This window comes from Phyllobates terribilis, unplaced genomic scaffold (genome assembly GCF_046119375.1).
Source record: "Phyllobates terribilis strain yellow unplaced genomic scaffold, ASM4611937v1 Scaffold_1__5_contigs__length_1240528914, whole genome shotgun sequence".
Taxonomy (NCBI): domain Eukaryota; kingdom Metazoa; phylum Chordata; class Amphibia; order Anura; family Dendrobatidae; genus Phyllobates; species Phyllobates terribilis.
The window spans coordinates 260,459,758-260,480,464 of NW_027362761.1; the positions used below are offsets into that span (position 1 = coordinate 260,459,758).

At 42.4% G+C, this 20,707-nt stretch overlaps 1 protein-coding gene across 3 annotated transcripts in view; it reads right to left on the reverse strand.

Moving 5' to 3' along the window:
* The window catches only part of LPCAT4 (lysophosphatidylcholine acyltransferase 4), a 77,468-nt gene that overhangs the window by 23,577 nt on the left and 33,184 nt on the right, over nt 1-20,707 (reverse strand). The window lies entirely within an intron of this gene.

Genomic DNA, 20,707 nt, shown 5'->3' on the forward strand with positions numbered 1-20,707 from the left:
ATGGGGTTGGGACCATCAGTTGTGTTGTGCAGAAGTCAGGTGGATACACAGCTGATAGTCCTACTGAATAGACTGTTAGAATTTGTATTATGGCAAGAAAAAAAGCAGCTAACAGTCTATTCAGTAGGACTATCAGCTGTGTATCCACCAGACTTCTGCACAACACAACTGATGGTCCCAACCCCATTTATAAGGCAAGAAATCCTACTTATTAAACCTGACAGGGCTCACCTGTGAAGTGAAAATCATTTCCGGTGACTACCTCTTGAAGCTCATCAAGAGAATGCCAAGAGTGTGCAAAGCAGTCATTAAAGCAAAAGGTGGCTACTTTGAAGAACCTAGAATATAAGACATATTTTCAGTTGTTTCACACTTTTTTGTTAAGTATATAATTCCACATGTGTTAATTCATAGTTTTGATGCCTTCAGTGTGAATGTACAATTTTCATAGTCATGAAAATACAGAAAAATCTTTAAATGAGGTGTCCCCAAACTTTTGGTCTGTACATCCAAGATCCATTTCTTTCTTTTTTGTCTTAATAGGGAAGAAGATGGTAGTTACCGCTACCAAAGGATGATAATAGTATATTGCATTATTGCCATTTTTAACAATATTCTCATCTGAAGCCATATGAATTCTTTGCCTTATAGACGAGCCATTAGAGCAGGTGATGGGCGCTTGGAAGGTTCCCCTCTGAAAGTTAATGAATAATTAAATGTTTCCGAAGCACATATCATCTAAACCAGCTCTCAGTATGCAGGTGCCCTTTAAAACGACTGTCCAGTGACATTGAATTGGTCAAACATAGCCCCCCTCCCTATTTCCTAGGAAGTAAAATTCAGAGATCAATGTAAACATCCTACTAATTGGCTTTCTAGGCCTGAAGCCAAAACTACACAAGCCAAAGATTGCAAGAACAGACAGTGACAGATCCCAGTTTCATACAATGTATAGCAGTTTTCTTTTAATAATTTCTATTATCTCTTGGCCTCTTGAAATGTAATAAATAATGTGGACAGAAAGCATAGGGTAACATAACATACACGCTTCAAAAAATAAAGGGAACACTCAAATAACACATCTAAGATCTAAATGAATGAAATGTTCTCATTGAATACTTTGTTCTGTACAAAGATGAATGTGCTGACAACAAAATCACACAAAAATCATCAATGGAAATCAAATTTATTAACCAATGGAGGCCTGGATTTGGAGTCACCCCCAAAATTGAAGTGGAAAAACACACTACAGGCTGATCCAACTTTGATGTAATGTCCTTAAAACAAGTCAAAATGAGGCTCAGTATTGTGTGTGGCCTCCACGTGCCTGTATGACCTCCCTACAACGCCTGGGCATGCTCCTGATGAGGTTGCGGATGGTCTCCTGTGGGATCTCCTCCCAGACCTGGACTAAAGCATCCGCCAACTCCTGGACAGTCTGTGGTGCAACGTGACATTGGTGGATGGAGCGAGACATGATGTCCCAGATGTGCTCAATCGGATTCAGGTCTGGGGAACAGGCGGGCCAGTCCATAGCTTCAATGCCTTCATCTGGCAGGAATTGCTGACACACTCCAGCCACATGAGATCTGGCATTGTCCTCCATTAGGAGGAACCCAGGACCAACTGCACCAGCATATGGCCTCACAGGGGGTCTGAGGATCTCATCTCAGTACCTAATGGTAGTCAGGCTACCTCTGGCGAGCACATGGAGGGCTGTGCAGCCCTCCAAAGAAATGCCACCCCACACCATTACTGACCCACTGCCAAACCGGTCATGCTGAAGGATCTTGCAGGCAGCAGATCGCTCTACACGGCGTCTCCAGACTGTCATGTCTGTCACATGTGCTCAGTGTGAACCTGCTGTCATCTATGAAGAGCACAGGGTGCTAGTGGCGACTTTACCAATCCTGGTGTTCTGTGGCATTTCTTCGGAGGGCTGAGTATTCAATGAGAATATTTCATTCATTCAGATCTAGGATGTGTTATTTGAGTGTTCCCTTTATTTTTTTGAGCAGTGTATATTGTGCGCAGCCAAATGCAAATCTAACAAGGCCGCACCTTGTGTTGGAGTCTTGGAGGATTTTCCAGTGTGTTTGAGGTCCCCTTGTACTCTCCGATCATATAGGAGCCCACTAGTCATGAATATTCTAGGCCAATGCTCCCATGCTTGTCTCCCCTTTCAGCACTTGCTGTCTGCTAATTTATACAGCAAACTGCAGGTATGGGCCCCCTATATGCTAAAGATAATCCATGACTGTTTGGCTGGATTAGCCCTTTAAATCACACTTGTTTTATAAATCTAATTTTTGAGCGGCTATAGAGAAGTAGCCAATACACAACATCAATGAAAGTTACTGTGACTTGCAGGGCTTGGGCACCTGTAATAAAACATCTCAAGTGCTGTGTAACGTCATCGAGAGCTGCTAAGGCACCACAGCCCCATTGTTCTACAGACAAGCAAGATTTTCATGTCCTAATGAAATTAATCAGCCCGATCATTACAGACTATAGAAAGTGTGCAGAGCAGTGCATGGTAAGACTGCTTAGTGGAGATACACGCCCCAGAACACATCTATTTTGTACCAGACCGGAGGATCATTGCTCCACGCTGAAGATACAGCATATCTTACCGGGACTGCTGTAGTGCTGTGAGGGCACCAGATTTTCAGGTTTATTCTTGTTGGATTATTTTATCCTTTCCCCTAATTGTTTGTACACTGCTCAAAAAATAAAGGAAACACTTATATTCTGTTGTTTAACTCCAAGCAAATCAAACTTCTGTGAAATCAAACTGTCCGCTTAAGAAGCAACACTGATTGACAATCAATTTCACATGCTGTTGTACAAATGCAATAGACAATAGATGGAAATTATTGGCAATTATCAAGACACCCTCAATAAAAAAGTGGTTCTGCAGGTGGGGACCACAGACCACATCTCAGTACCAATGCTTTCTGGCTGATGTTTTGGGCACTTTTGAAAGTTGGTTGTGCTTTCACACTCGTGGTAGCATGAGACGGACTCTACAACCCACAGAAGTTGCTCAGGTAGTACAGCTCATCCAGGATGGCACATCAATGCGAGCTGTGGCAAGAAGGTTTGCTGTGTCTGTCAGCGTAGTGTCCAGAGGCTGGAGGCGCTACCAGGAGACAGGACAGTACACTAGGAGAAGTGGAGGGGGCCGTAGGAGGGCAACAACCCAGCAGCAGGACCGCTACCTCCGCCTTTGTGCAAGGAGGAACAGGAGGAGCACTGCCAGAGCCCTGCAAAATGACCTCCAGCAGGCCACAAATGTGCATGTGTCTGCACAAACTGTTAGAAACTGACTCCATGAGGGTGGTATGAGGGCCCGACATCCACAGATGGGGGTTGTGCTCACAGCCCAACACCGTGCAGGACGCTTGGCATTTGCCACAGAACACCAGGATTGGTAAAGTCGCCACTGGCGCCCTGTGCTCTTCACAGATGACAGCAGGTTGACACTGAGCACATGTGACAAACGTGACAGAGTCTGGAGATGCCATGGAGAGCGATCTGCTGTCTGCAACATCCTTCAGAATGACCGGTTTGGCAGTGGGTCAGTAATGGTGTGGGGTGGCATTTCTCTGGAGGGTCGCACAGCCCTCCATGTGCTCGCCAGAGGTAGCCTAACTGCCATTAGGTACCGAGATGAGATCCTCAGACCCCCTTGTGAGACCATATGCTGGTGCGGTTGGCTCTGGGTTCCTCCTAATGCAGGACAATGCCAGACCTCATGTGGCTGGAGTGTGTCAGCAGTTCCTGCAAGATGAAGGCATTGAAGCTACGGACTGGCCTGCCCGTTCCCCAGACCTGAATCCGATGGAGAACATCTGGGACATCATGTCTCGCTCCATCCACCAACGTCACGTTGCACCACAGACTGTCCAGGAGTTGGCGGATGCTTTAGTCCAGGTCTGGGAGGAGATCCCACAGGAGACCATCCGCAACCTCATCAAGAGCATGCCCAGGCGTTGTAGGGAGGTCATACAGGCACGTGGAGGCCACACACAATACGGAGCCTCATTTTGACTTGTTTTAAGGACATTACATCAAAGTTGGATCAGCCTGTAGTGTGTTTTTCCACTTGGGGGTGACTCTAAATCCAGGCCTCCATTGGTTAATAAATTTGATTTCCATTGATGATTTTTGTGTGATTTTGTTGTCAGCACATTCAACTTTGTACAGAGCAAAGTATTCAATGAGAATATTTCATTCATTCATATCTAGGATGTGTTATTTGAGTGTTCCCTTTATTTTTTGAGCAGTGTATATTCTTATACCTTTTTAATGTTTGTCAGTATCTTTTCTGTTTCAATAAAAATGTCATATTTTTAGACTTAATTTTCTTCATTTGAGGTGCGCTATACGGATTTCTGAGCCATCATTTTCTCTTTGATCATGTGTTTGAAATCTGAAACATGTCAAGTTCTTTCGTGGGTATGTTGAGTTTAGAATTGTATTAGATGCAGAAAATCCAGTTCAAAAACAAACAAAAAAAAAAAAAAAATCGCATATTATCCTCACATGACTATCAATTAAGTTTGGTCATATCCGAATACCAGAAATTATCAAAAACAAAGCAGCTTGATTTAAAACATGACATACCAAGGAGAGTCAAAAAACAAAGTGTCGAAAATGCATGTGCAAGTATACTAATTACCAAATAGGTGCAGAAATGCTGCAACATCAAAAACTCACTTTTCTCTCCTAGATCAAGGTTCTCAAACACGTGGACCACATGCGGCCCCTGAGGCTCAGTTGTGCGGCCCTCGGGCCACTGAGAAAGTCGCGCCCAGCGAGCCAGGGGCCCACCGACATCCGCGATTGTTTTCAACTGAACATTGAAATGTATTGCGGCGCAGGGACCAGCTCTCTGCACCGCAATAAAAATATCAGCCACTAGCCAATCAGAGGCCAGCAGCTTACGTCGGAGTCCTGGCTGCACATGACGTCGTTGCTGAGCATCCCGGCTGTGGAGGAGGAAGAGTAAGGAGCGAAGTCAGGTGTATGTATGTATGTGTATGTAAAGAGCAGCAGAATGAGTGCAATTGTTACAAGAAGGGGACCAGGATGGGAACATAATGTATTACAGGACGGGGGACAGAATTACTATATGGGATTAATTGCAAAACTACACTACCATTCAAAAGTTTGGGGTCATTTAGAAATTTCATTATTTCTGAAAGAAAAGCACACATTTCAATGAAGCGAACATTAAATGAATCTGAAATACACTCTATACATTGTTAATGTGGTAAATGACTATTGTAGCTGCAAACGTCTTGTTTTTATTGCAATATCTATATAGGTGTATAGAGGCAAATTTCCAACAACCACCACTCCAGTGTTTTAATGGTACATTGCGTTTGCTAACTGTGTAAGAAGGCTAATGGATGTTTAGAAAACCCTAGAAAACCCTTGCACAAGTATGTTAGCACTGCTGAAAACGGTTTGGCTGATTTGAGAAGCTATAAAATTGACCTTCGTTTGAGCTAGTTGAGAATCTGGAGCATTACATTTGTTTGGGCTATGAAACTCTCAAAATGGCCAGAAAAAGAGAACTGTCATGTGAAACTCGCCAGTCTATTCTTGTTCTTAGAAATGAATGCTATTCCATGCGAGAAGTTGCCAAGAAACTGAAGATTTCCTACAACAGTGTGTACTACTCCCTTCAGAGGAGAGCACAAACAGGCTCTAACCAGAGTAGAAAGAGAAGTGGGAGGCCCCGCTGCACAACTGAGCAACAAGACAAGTACATTAGAGTCTCTAGTTTGAGAAATCGACGCCTCACAGCTCCTCAACTGGCAGATTCATTAAATAGTACATGCAAAACGCCAGTGTCAACGTCTACAGTGAAGAGGCGACTCCGGGATGATGGCCTTCAGGGCAAAGTGGCAAAGAAAAAGCCATATCTGAGACTGGCTAATAAAAGGAAAAGATTAATATGGGCAAAAGAACACAGACATTGGACAGAGGAAGATTGGAAAAAAGTTTTCTGGATAGACGAATCAAAGTTTGAGGTGTTTGGATCACACAGAAGAACATTTGCGAGACGCAGAACAACTGAAAAGATGCTGGAAGGAGTGCCTGACGCCATCTGTCAAGCATGGTGGAGGTAATGTGATGGTCTGGAGTTGCTTTGGTGCTGGTAAAGTGGGAGATTTGTACAAGGTAAATGGGATTTTGAATAAGAAAGGCTATCACTCCATTTTGCAACGCCATGCCATACCCTGTGGACAGCACTTGATTGGAGCAGATTTCATCCTACAATAGGACAATGACCCAAAGCACACCTCCAAATTATGCATGAACAATTTAGGGAAGAAGCAGGCAGCTGGTATTCTAACTGTAATGGAGTGGCCAGCGCAGTCACCAGATCTCAACCCCATTGAGCTGTTGTGGGAGCAGCTTGACCGTATGGTACGCAAAAAGTGCCCATCAAGCCAATCCAACTTGTGGGAGGGGCTTCAGGAAGCATGGGGGGGAATTTCTCAAGATTACCTCAGCAAATTAACAGCTAGAATGCCAAAGGTCTGCAATGCTGTAATTGCTGCAAAGGGAACATTCTTTGACGAAAGCAAAGTTTGAAGGAGAAAATTATTCTTTCTAATAAAAATCATTATTTCTAACCTTGTCAATGTCTGGACTATATTTTCTATTCATTTTGCAACTCATTTGATAAATAAAAGTATGAGTTTTCATGGAAAACACAAGATTGTCTGGGTGACCCCAAACTTTTGAACGGTAGTGTATATTACTGTATACGGCCGATTGGTGGTCCATAAAAAAGTTTAAAAAAAATTTATTTATTTTTTAAAAAAAAGTAAAATAAAGAATGAAAAAATAGTGGAATAATATTTGGCCACTAAAAATGCTGTTTTATGTAAAACTTGATGTACAAGAGAAGACCTGTACCATAACCCATATAATCACAAAGTCATAAAGAAAAATAATGGTATCACTGAAAACAATCTTCTCCGGCAAAGAATGTGGCCCTTCATATTCAAATTTTTCGATGCAATGGCTCAAACAAAAAAAAACACATGTGCAACTCCAGCCTCATGCTGCAGAATAGTAAGTATTTCAATTTGCATAGCATCCGCCTGTAGGTAATGAACCCGTTAGGCCTCTGCAGGGAGCAAAGGAAGCAAGAGGGGTTCTCTCTCATTCCAGCCATTGCAACAGCATACTGGCTGTATACTAACGGGTTTGTCCAGCCTGAGAAGAAAAGTCTGCAGTCACTCTGTGTGCGGGTGATTGGGCATGTGATCGCTTGTATGCTCTTTGCATATTTATGCTCACTAGAGTATCCTCCGCTTCTCAATGTTCCAGCAGAGGAAAGTCTAGTAGGCATGTGACTAAGTATGCAAATCACATATATGTGGTAACGTGACTGTCCACCCACACAGGGAATAAATGGAGAATCGAGACAGTGTGCACATCACACATTGTGACAATTCAGCAGACTGCAGACACAGAGTGATTGCAGACTTTTCTTCTTAAAGGAAATCTGTCATCAAGTTTTTGCTATGTAATCTGAAAGCACCATAATGTAGAAGCATAGAGCTTGCTGTCATTTTGATAAAATGCCTATTTTTTCTGCTGCAGATATACTAGTTCTCTGAATGCTGAGCTGTATATAACCCGACCACACCACTGATTGCATAGGCAGAAAGCTGGCACAGTGTACACAGAAAGTTGCCAATCAGTGGTGGGGGCAGGGTTATACAGAGCTCATGAATAAGTAGGACCACATGGCAGACGGTTCACTAGGCCTCTAGTGAATCTCCTGCTGATAAACTGGACTTTATTAAGACTACACTAAGCAGCCCACTAAGTGATACATAGGTGGAATCAGGGTTTCTGCCCCTACATTATGCTGCTTACCAGAATGCTACCCGAACACCATTCAAATGAATGGGGGGCCCTAACATCCGGCGTTTCCCATGCTGTCATCTGCGTAACAGTGTGGGAAACACCAGCTCTGATCGGCAGTAAGTTTGTTACCGCGGGTCAGAGCGCTGCAGTTCTCACGCTGTAACACAGATGACAGTGTGTGAGCCAGCAGCTGTGACCGGCAGTAAAAAGGCTACCACTGGTCACAGAAGTCGGCTAATGAGAGTACCACTCATCAGTGCACTCCTGGTCTCGCTGATAGCAGCAAGAGAAGGTGAGGCTGATGAGAGTATTCACCAGTCGGCGATTATTTATTGCACAATTAAAAAAAAATAAATAAGTGGCATAGTTCCCCTCTATTTTTGATAACCAGCACAGGTAAAGCTGACAGCGGTGGGCTACAGCCCCAGCTTTATATTGGCTGGATATCAAAAATTAAAAGTCAGCGCCCATTACTGTCGTTACTGGCACTGCCCCTGTGTCTGTGCCATCCTACCGGGGTCAGAGAACACAGCTAACTTTTAATAGTATGTGCAAATACAGGAAAATATTTAAAAGGGCTGGATAACCACTTTTGAATCCAAACAAAACACCACATACTTGCCTCCCGGGCCAGCAGTGCATTTAATTAAAGTCAGTAACAGGAGTAGATTTTCCCCAATGAGGAAAGACTTTCCTAAGGCGTACTTTGGTCCTAGCCTGCAAAGAGCCGATCATTTAAGTTGCCATTATACTGTAGTCAGCACATGCCCCTATACAGTAATATTTACGGATCGAACTAAAGCATTAATGTGTAGACTCTATATAGTGGTTTCTATTCTTCTACAACCATGCTCTATCACAAAGTTCAGCATTATCAGTCACTTATCATAGTTTATAACTTCACCATAGCTGGATAGGAGGTAAGGTGTGAAGATAGCTCCTATTAGATTACTCCTATGTAGATAAGAATTTATAAGCAATACAATCATCTGCTGCTTCCCGGGAAGTAGTCATTGATGCGTGGACACATTAACCATATGGAGGCATACAAAGGTTTTATATTTTATCAAGTTATACCTTTGTTTTCGGCAATGTATTACTAAATAAAGAGGATGTCTACATACAGTGCCTACAAGTAGTATTCAACCCCCTGCAGATTTAGCTGGTTTGATAAGATGCAAATAAGTTAGAGCCTTCAAACTGCAAACGAGAGTAGGTTTTATGAACAGAAGCATAAATCTTACAAACCAAAAAGTTATGTTGCTCAGTTGAATTTTATTAAATTTTAAACATAAAAGTGTGGGTCAATTATTATACAACCCCTATGTTTAATATTTTGTGGAATAACCCTTGTTTGCAATTACAGCTAATAATCGTCTTTTATAAGACCTGATCAGGCCGGCACAGGTCTGTGGAGTTATCTTGGCCTACTCCTCCATGCAGATCTTCTCCAAGTTATCTAAGTTCTTTGGGTGTCTCATGTGGACTTTATTCTTGAGCTCCTTCCACAAGTTTTCAATTGGGTTAAGGTCAGGAGACTGACTAGGCCACTCCAACACCTTGACTTTTTCCCTATTGAACCAGGCCTTGGTTTTCTTGGCTGTGTGCTTTGGGTCATTGTCTTGTTGGAAGATGAAATTACGACCCATCTTAAGATCCTTGATGGAGGAGCGGAGGTTCTTGGCCAAAATCTCCAGGTAGGCCGTGCTATCCATCTTCCCATGGATGCGGACCAGATGGCCAGGCCCCTTGGCAGAGAAACAGCCCCACAGCATGATGCTGCCACCACCATGCTTGACTGTAGGGATGGTATTCTTGGGGTCGTATGCAGTGCCATCCAGTCTCCAAACGTCACGTGTGTGGTTGGCACCAAAGATCTCGATCTTGGTCTCATCAGACCATAGAACCTTGAACCAGTCTGTCTCAGAGTCATCCAAGTGATCATGAGCAAACTGTAGACGAGCCTTGACATGACGCTTTGAAAGTAAAGGTACCTTACGGGCTCGTCTGGAACGGAGACCATTGCGGTGGAGTACGTTACTTATGGTATTGACTGAAACCAATGTCCCCACTGCCATGAGATCTTCCCGGAGCTCCTTCCTTGTTGTCCTTGGGTTAGCCTTGACTCTTCGGACAAGCCTGGCCTCGGCACGGGAGGACACTTTCAAAGGCTGTCCTGGCCGTGGAAGGCTAACAGTAGTTCCATAAGCCTTCCACTTACGGATGATGCTCCCAACAGTGGAGACAGGTAGGCCCAACTCCTTGGAAAGGGTTTTGTACCCCTTGCCAGCCTTGTGACCCTCCACGATCTTGTCTCTGATGGCCTTGGAATGCTCCTTTGTCTTTCCCATGTCTGAGTGCTGTTCACAAGTTTGGGGAGGGTCTTAAATAGTCAGAAAAGGCTGGTAAAAGAGATCTTTAATCCACACATGTGAAGCTCATTATTCTTGGTGCCTGAACTACTTCTTAATACTTTAGGGGGACCAAACAGAATTCTTGTGGTTTGAGGGGTTGAATAATAAATGACACTCTGAATTAACTTTTTACGTTTAAAAAAAAAAAATTTGCTGCAGTGCATTTCCCACTTCCAGGCTGATCTACAGTACAAATGTCACAATGCCAAGTTAATTCCGCATGTGTCAACCAGCTAAATCTGCAGGGGGTTGAATACTACTTGTAGGCACTGTACATACATGTTATTGTTTTTTATTAATTATTATTTCAGGATACACAGCCTTTTTTCCTTTTACGTTTGTACAAATACATTGCTGTGTTTAGTTATCACTTTTGTGTTAGCCTCCCATCCAACTACTAGTAACAAAATGACTCACTGAAAGGGACATAAAATTCAAAGAACATCACAGAAAAAAGGCAATATTTACCAATATTAGTAATGCACTGCAGCAGGGGCGAGGAACCTCCTTTCTGCCAAGGGCCATTTGGATATTTATACTATCCTTCGGGGGCCATACAGATTGCTCACTAACTCTGCCACAAAGTACGTCCGGACGCTGGCACTGGTAATAGGACATAATCTTTCATTGCACGCACCTCAGCGTTCAGTAGTGAACACTGTGCACACAGAGAAGAGGAAATTAATGGATCCGATGGCTATCAAAACACAGCTGCCAGCCCAAGTACTGCGATTCCAATGAATCTGCCCGGGGGCTAGATAAAAGGTCAATCAAGGACCGTAAATGGCCTGAGGTTCCCCATCCCTGCACTACAGGATGCAGCAGACCCCGTGATAAAGGCCGAGGCAGCATGGGTGCAAAGCACTGATGAAACAACCAGTCACACTCCTACCAGTCATGGAGGGGGTAGTTGCCTAGTATAAATGCACATAGTTAAGGCTAAGGTTGTTTCATCAGTACTTTGCCCCTGGGCTGCCTCGGCCTTTATCATGGGGGCTGCTGCATCCTGTAGTGCATTTGTGTGTGTCCTGGTGTTGGTAAGTGTGGCTGCCTTTTTAATTTTATGTCCTTTCCAGTGAGTTGGGAAAAAAAAAAAAGAGACAGGCAAAAAACGATGTTTTATCATCATACCACTGAACAAAAAGTGGAAAAAACGCGATCAAAAAGATGAATGTAAATAAATATGGTACCACTGAAAACGTCATCTTGTCCCGCAAAAAAGAAGCCGCCATACAGCTCCGTCAGCGGAAAAATAAAAAAAGTTATAGCTCTCAGAATAAAGCGAAGCAAAAATAATTATTTTTTCTATAAAATAGTTGTGTAAAAGCGCCAAAACGTAAAAAAAAATATATATAAAAATGTGGTAACACTATTCGTACTGACCCGAGGAATAAAGCTGCCTTATTAATTTTATCACACGCTGAACAGCATAAAAAAAAAAATCCTTAATTTCTGTTTTTTGTTCATTCTGCCTCCCGAAAGCGATCAAAAAATGTCATGTGCCTGAAAATGGTACCAATAAAAACGTAAACTCGCCCCTTACATGACTGTCTGCCGAAATATGCAAAAAATCATAGCTTTCAAAATATGGGAGATGCAAAAAACTAGTTTTTGCAATAAAAAAAGCGTGTTTTAGTGTGCAACAGCAGCCAAACATAGAAACCCAATATAAATCTGGTATTGTTGGAATCGCACCGACCCTAATAATAAAGTCATCTAATCGCTTATACCGCACAAGGAACGGCATAAAAAATAAATAAAACCAATTCTTCACCTGCTGTTGATTTACTCATTCTGCCTCCCAAAGATCGCAGTAAGGCTCGGCTCACATTTATCCTGCGCTGGGTTTCCGTGTAAATCTCTAAAATACGTGATTCAGACAGAACCGCCAACGGAAGATTCCCTGCAATGAATCAGATGGAGGCACTATGGTCGCCATCTGGCCTGTGATCCCACGGTGTCGGTCTTTTTAGGCGTGCATAAAAGCACGGTCCGCCACAGTTTTCTGCTCTTCTGAAAAAAAAGACACCACTGAACAGAGGCCAGACGGAGTCCAGAGTAACTCTGCTACCTCATTATAGTGAATGAATCCCTCTGAGGTATCATCTAAATCACGTCACTTAAGAGATTTAGATGGAAAACCCGTTATCAGTGCTCAGCGTAGAGCGCAAGATAAATGTGATCCAAAATGTTCTTAACAAAAGCTTCAAGTGAATCCACAAAAGTAAAGCCCCTACTCAGCTCCGTTATCTGTCAGTGGAAATATAGGGGCCTTCCACATTACGGGTAGCACAAAGGCTCTGGAAAAGCAAAATGGCTCCTCGCCCCCCAAAAGAAATCCAGCGATTTCTGCGCTCCCAAATCCAAATGCCCCCCTCCCTTCTGAGCCCCAGTGTGCCTAAACTGCAGTTAGCGTACACATTTGGCATTTTTGTAGCAATGAGAGCTTGCCTAATTTACAGGTGCATGTCTCCAGAAGCATGAGCTGGGCAGAACATACTGGTCACTACAATGTACTGGTCACTACAACAGCAGTTTGCAATTTTCACTCAGCAACATCCACTGCTGATTGTTTCTGGAAAACACCCATGGAGTCAAAAATCGTCACTACACCTGTAGATATATTCCCAAAGGGGTATAATTTCCAAAATGTGGTCACTTGAGGGGGAAAATCTGTGCTCCAGGAGGCAAATAGCGCTCCTTCCCTCTTGGGTCCCGCCGTGTGGCTAAGCATTACTGTATTCCAACACTCAGCAGAAATTGTGGGGTAAATTTAGGTGCCATTTTTACCCATTTTCCAGTGTCAAAATAGTAAAATCTGGGGCTGAAACAAAATATTGGTGGTAAAAATGTTATTTTTTGTAATTTGTATTAATTGTAAGTATCGGCGTACACAAGATAAATTGCACAACAAATTTTGGGGTCTATTATATAAATTTTTCATTTTTCACAAAGGTAACAGGAGAACTGTTACCTTTGTGAAAAATGAAAAATTTAGGTCTAAAGTAAAATGTTTGTGAAAAAGTTAAAATGTTCATTTTTTCTTTCCACGTTCCATTAATTCCTGTAAAGCACCTGAAGGGTTAATACGCTTCTTAAATGTGGTTTTGTGCACCTGGACATCTGTCAAGTCAGAAGTCTTCCCCATCATTGTGGAGCCTACTAAAACAGACTAAGGGACCTTTTTTAAACGCTTAGGAAGCCTTTGCAGGTGTTTTTTTATTAAATTATTTTAATTTACTGAGATAATGACTTTTGTGTTTTCATTGGCTGTAAGTCATAATCATCAACATTAACCCCCGAGGGTGGTTTGCATGTTAATGACCAGGCCAATTTTTAGAATTCTGACCACTGTCACTTTATGAAGTAATAACTCTGTAACACTTCAACAAATCCCACTGATTTTGAGACTGTTTTTTCGTGACATATTGTACTTCATGATAGTGGTAAAATTTCTTCGATTTAGCTTGCGTTTATTTGTGAAAAATTAATTTGGTGAAAATTTCATAATTTTCAAACTTTGAATTTCCATGGCCTTAAATCAGAGAAATATGTCACACAAAATAGTTAATAAATAACATTTCCCACATGTCTACTTTACATCAGCACAATCTTAAAACCAACATTTTTTTTTTGTTAGGAAGTTATAAGGGTTAAGAGTTGACCAGCGACTTCTAATTTTTCCAGCAAAATTTACAAAACCATTTTTTAGGGAGCACATCACATTTGAAGTGACTTTGGGGGGCCTTTATGACAGAAAATACCCAAAAGTGACACCATTCTAAAAACTGCACCCCTCAAGGTGCTCAAAATCACATTCAAGAAGTTTATTAACCCTTCAGGTGCTTCACAGGAAGTTTTGGAATGTGAAAGAAAAAAAAAAATGAACATTTAACTTTTTTCACAAAAATTTTATTTTAGACCCCAATTTTTTTTTTATTTTCGCAAGGGTAAGAGAAAAAATATTGACCCCAAAATTTGTTGGGCAATTTCTCCTGAGCACACCCATACCCCATAAGTGGGGGCAAACCACTGTTTGGGCGCACTGCAGGGTTCGGAAGGGAAGGAGCGCCATTTGACTTTTTGAATGTAAAATTTGTTTGAATAATTAGCGGACGCCATGTTGCGTTTGGAGAGCCCCTGATGTGCCTAAACAATGGAAACCCCCCACAAGTGACACCATTTTGGAAACCAGACCCCTCAAGGAACTTATCTAGATGTGTGGTGAGCACCATGAACCCCCAGGTGCTTCACTGAAGTTTATAACATTGAGCCGTAAAAATAAAATTTTCAGCCCCCAATTTTGCATTTTTATAAGGGTAACAGGAGAAATTGTGCCATACCATTTGTTCTGCAATTTCTCCTGAGTAAGCAGATACCCCATATGTGGGGAAAATAGCCAAACAGTGTAAGTGCCCACGATGCAGAAATGCTGCAGATTTTTTCCGCTTCTCCCTGGCAGGAAAAACGCATGCGGATTTTACATGTGTTTTTCCTGCCAGGTAGAAGCGTTTGTCAAGCATTTTTGCATGCGGGTTATCAAGCGCTTTTCCAAGCGATTTTAGCATCATTTGGAAAAGTGCTTGACAACTTGGTCACACTATATAAATCCATGCAACCGGCATGGATTTATATAGTGTGACCAAGTAAATGGCCCCTGGTCTTTTCTCCGCTGCGTCCGGTCTCTTGTACACCCCGCGGTGGTGTGAAAGGACCTTTCATGACGTCATTTAGTTACGTGACAGGTCACGCGACCGCTGACGTCAGCGGTCGCTTTGACCTGTCACATGACTAAATGACGTCATGGAAGGTCCTTTTAGACCATCGTGAGCCGCCCAACACACTGGACGCATCGCTATGGAGACCGGGGCCATCGGAAGGCAAGTATAATCTTTATTTTTTATTTTAAATTCTTTTTTTAACAGGTACCATGGTACCCGAGTCTGGAGGAGAGTCTCCTCTTCTCCAGACCCGGGTACCATCTGCACATTGAATGCAAGTCAATGGCGGCAATTACGCTGCGTGTCCACAAAATTAATGGACATGCTGCGTATTTTTCCGCAATGATAATCCGCAGCGGAAATTTCCGCAGCATGTGTACAGCACATGCGGATTATCATTGGGGACCATGGGGCACGTATTACCAAGCGTTTTTTAAGCGTTTTTGCTGCGGAAATTCCGGGGCAAAAATGCTTGAAAAACGCATAGTGGGCACGCAGCCTTTGGGTGCACGGCAGGGTTCAGAAAGGAAGGAGCACTGTGCGACTTTTTGAACGCAAAATTGGCAGTAATTGAGAGCGGACGCCATCTCGCGCTTGGAGAGCCCCTGATGCGCCTAAACAGTGGAAACCCCCCACAAGAGACCCCATTTTGGAAACTAGACCCCTCAAGGATTTTAGCAAGGTGTATAGTGAACATTTTGAACTCAGAGGTACGACACACAAATTGATAACTTATTCAATATGATGACCTAATGTTGTCATTAGTCTTGAGAGCAAGTGCTCGCTACTTGAGTTTGCATCGGTTACTCAGGTATGCACTATGTATCGCGCGCGCTCGAGTGACATGTTCGAGACCCCGCCCCGCATGTTTCATGGTTATTAGATACCCAAAAAAAACATGCGGAGATCGCTCGTGCATGGCAGGCAATCCCCTCAAGGTTTTTTTGGCCGCGAAGCATATGGGGCGGAGACTCGAGCACCCATGATACTCAGTACATAGTACTTGCAAACTCAAGTAGCGAGCACTTGTGCTCACTAGTCGCCATTTTTATTTTTTTTTTTTTCTTCTTTACTTTTGAAAAAAATCCCAACCCCAACACAACCCTAACCCTACGGTTTATTTTTTACGCCGTTCCGTTTTCTATTCCGATTTTTGGGAGGCAGAACAAAAACCAACAAGTCAGGAGGCGTTTTGCTTTTTTATGCCGTTCCGTGTGTTGCAAGATTGATAAGACAGCTTTAGTCAGGTCAGTACGTTTACAGCGGTACCACATTTATATCTTTATGTTTTGGCGCTTTTACACAATGAAAACTATTTTATAGAAAAAAAAAATTTTGGATCGCTTTATTCTGAGAGCTATAACTTTTTTATTTTTCGGATGATGGAGCTGTATGGCAGCTTGTTTTTTGCGGGACAAGATGACGTTTTCAGCTGTACCGTTTTTATTTACATTAGTCTTTTTGATCGCGTTTTATACCATTATTTGTTTGGCGGTATGATAAAGCATTGTGTTTTGCTTCGTGTTTTTTTTTTTAAACAGTGTTCACTAAAGGGGTTAATTAGCGGGACAGTTTTATAGGTCAGGTCGTTCTGGATGCGGCGATACCAAATGTGTGTACTTTTATTGTTTTATTTATTTATTTATTTTTTCAGAATAATAATTTATTCATGGGTACAATATATTTTTATTTTTTGGGGATTATTTTTTTAATTTCTTCATTTTCTGACACTTTAACTTTTACACTTTGTCCCACTAAGGGACTTTCACTTTTTGCAGTCTGAGCGGCAGTATAGCATAGAGAGCAGCAGCAGCATCTCTATGCTATATACAGCCTGTCAGAGCTGCACAGGGAGAAGTTACTTTGATCCTGCATTGTGCATGATCAAAGTAACTTCCTGCTGTTTGGTGACCTGGATGTTGTCATGACGACATCGGGTCACCATGACAACCACCAGGACCCGGCAGAGACAGCGCGGGACACCGGAGAGGAGGTAAGTAACGGCGCTTACCTCCCCTTGCTCCCAGAATGCTGCGATCGATTTCGATCACAGCATTTTGGGGTTAATATGTGCTGGGAGCGGTGCGGGTGAATCAGCTGACACCCGGTGATCGCTAGGGCGTATTATTACCTATCTGGCCTAAAAGGCCCAGATACATATTAATACATCCCATGTCAGAAAGGGGTTAACAGAAATAAACACTTGAAATAGATCACTCTGTTTGTAATGACTCTATATAATATAGGAGTTTCACTTTTTGTATTGAAGAACTGAAATAAATTAACTTTTTGATGATATTCTAATTTAGTTAGATGCACCTGTATTTTGTGTGACAAATCTCTGATTAAAGAGCATAAAAATTAAAAGTTTGAAAATTGCAAAATTTTCACTGAATTTTAGTTTTTTTGACAAATAAACACAAGTCTTATCAAACAAATTTTACTACCATCATGAGGGACAATATGTCACGAGAAAACATTCTCAGAATCAGGCTATGTGCCCACGATGCAGAAATGAAGCAGAAAATGTCTGCATCTCCCTTGCCAGAAAAAAACGCATGCGGATTGTACATGCGTTTTTCCTGCGGAATACATGCGGATTCACATGCGTTTCCGCATGCAGATTGACAAGCGCTTTCCAGGCGATAGCATCACTTGGAAAGTGCTTGACAACTAGGTCACACTGTATAAATCCATGCTGTTTTTATATAGTGTGACCGTAAAAATAAAAAAAGCTATACTTACCTCCGATGCCCCGCCGCGTGTGCTGCCGCTTGTGCTGTCGCGCTCATCCTGGCTTCTTCCTGGTTGCCGGGCTCTCGCGAGACAGCCTGCGGTCACATTACCGCGACGTCATCTCAGGTCCTGGAAGATAAGCGCTGCCGGCAAGCAGAGAGAAGCCGCCGGACAGGTAAATATAACTTTATTTATTATTTCATTCTTTTTTAACAGATACAATGGTACCCAGGTCTGGGTGAGAGTCTTCTCTCCTCCAGAACTGGGTACCATCCGCACATAGAGACGCATATTATCCGCTTGTACAAATGTACAGACACGGATTATATGCGTCTCAATGCAAGTCAATGGCGGCGCTTCCGCAAAATTAATGAACATGCTGCGGATTTATGAGCGCTGCAGAAACGCTGTGGAAAAATCAGCAGCATGTGCATTGACATTGCGGAATGCCATTGGGGACCATGGGGTGCGGATTACCATGCGTTTTTGATGCGTTTCCGCTGCGGAAATTCCGCAGAGAAAACGCATGAAAAACGCATCGTGTGCATGCAGCCTCACTGGGATCTGTTGAAGCGTTCCAGAGTTATTACCTCATAAAATAGACTGAAAAAAGATAATTAGCTCATATCACCTGATACTCACAGGAATCCCAGGCTCACGGATTAGTGTCCAGCATACACTTGCAAAGATATATAAAGAAGGTAAAATCCGGTGCCACATGCGATAAATCCTTTTATTCCAAAATTAAAAATCACAACATGTCCCTAGGAGGGGAACAACTGGACACGTTTTCAGTTGTTCCCCTCCTAGGGACACGTTGTGATTTTTAATTTTGGAATAAAAGGATTTATCGCATGTGGCACCGGATTTTACCTTCTTTATATACCTCATAAAGTGACACTGGTCAGAAATGTAAAACATTTTGCCTGGTCATAAAGGTGAAAACAGGTTCATGGATGAAGGGGTTAATATCAGATCGCATGGCTATGACACCCAGGCACCCCTAATGATCAGCTGTTCCCGCGGCCAACCATTGCGGAGCGGAGCTACACCGTTCTGTCAAGTTTATAGTGGCCGCAACCGGGTACTGCACATCCTTCCCTATTCAAACTTTTATTTTTTACATTTAAAAGCTTATTGCTTAATTACTTTTTTTGGTCCTCACTTGAATTATATACTGCTATACTTAAGACACCTTACTTAAATGCCGCTGTCAGGGAGTGACAGCTGGAACCAGCAGCGTATGGTGCAGAGAATTTCTGGAAGGGGTTAATAAAAGTGGCACATTTTGATTAGTAAATATAAAGCAATATGCTATATCTATACAACCCTGCTTTCCAGTACTAAATGGTTAACACAAGTGCTATGAAATGGTTCCTAGCACTGTATATAGAAAAATAAAGACTGTAAATGCCAATGGAGCAGGACGTTCTGGCTCTGCAATCCATTAGTGTGATCAAAACAAAGCACAAGAACTATTGTAAAGCGTCTCGGAGGAAGACTGGTTCACACAAAGCATTTTTCTAAAAACAACAATTTTTTCAGTGTTTCTAACATTGTTTTCCATCAATTCGCTAAGAAACACCCAACATGAAATGTGTTTTGCAGGTATTCCTCACGTCAGTAATGGTTTCCACTTGCAGCAATTATTTTGCTTATTTATAGCACTATTGATTCCACATACAGTTGTGCTCAAAAGTTTACATACCCCGGCAGAATTTTTCCTTTCTTGGCTTTGTTTCAGAGAATATGAATGATGACAAAAAAAAACCTTTTTCTCCACTCATTGGTTATTGGTTGGGTGAAGCCATTTATTGTCAAACTATTGTGTTTTCTCTTTTTAAATCTTAATGACAACCAAAAACATCCAAATGACCCTGATAAAAAGTTCACATACCCTGGTGATTTTGGCCTGATAACATGCACAGAATTTGACACAAATGGGTTTGAATGGCTACTAAAGGTAACATCCTCACCTGTGACCTGTTTGCTTGTAATCCGTGGGTGTGCATAAAAGCTGAGTGAGTTTCTGGGATCCGGACAGACTCTTGCACCTTTCATCTAACCACTGACGTTTCTGGATTGTGAGAGTCATGGGGAAAGCAAAAGAATTGTCAACGGATCTAGGGGAAAATGTAGTTGAACTGTATAACACAGGAAAGGGATACAAAACAATATCCAAGGAATTGATAATGTCAGTCAGCAGCATTCAAACTGTGTTTAACAAATGGAAAGTCAGGGGCTCTGTAAAAACCAAACCACAGTCAGGTAGCCAAAAATTTCAGCCACAACTGCCAGGAAAATTGTTCGGGATACAAAGAAAAACCCACAAATAACATCAGCTGAAATTCAGGACTCTATGAAAACTAGCGATGTGGTTGTTTCAAGATGCACAATAATGAGGCACTTGAAGGAAAATGGGCTGCATGGTTGAGTCGCCAGAAGAAAGCCATTACTGCGCAAATGCCACAAAGTATCTCGCCTACAATACGCCAAACAGCACAGAGACAAGCCTCAAAACTTCTGGAACAAGGTAATTTGGAGTGATGAGACCAAAATTTAACTTTTTGGCCACAACCATAAACGTTACATTTGGAGAGAGGTCAACAAGACCTATGATGAAAGGAACACCATTCCTACAATAAAGCATGGAGGTGGATCACTGATGTTTTGTGGATGTGTGAGCTATAAAGGCACAAATTTGCACTCATCAGCCCGGAAGCATGGGAAATACTTGGACAGTCCAACATGACAACGATCCAAAACACAAGGCCAAGTCAACCTGTCATTGGCTACAGCAGAACAAAGTGAAGGTTCTGGAGTAGCCATCTCAGTCTCCTGACCTCAATATCATTGAGCCACTCTGGGGAGATCTCAAGCATGCAGTTCATGCTAGACAGCCCAGGAATTTACAGGAACTGGAGGCTTTTTACC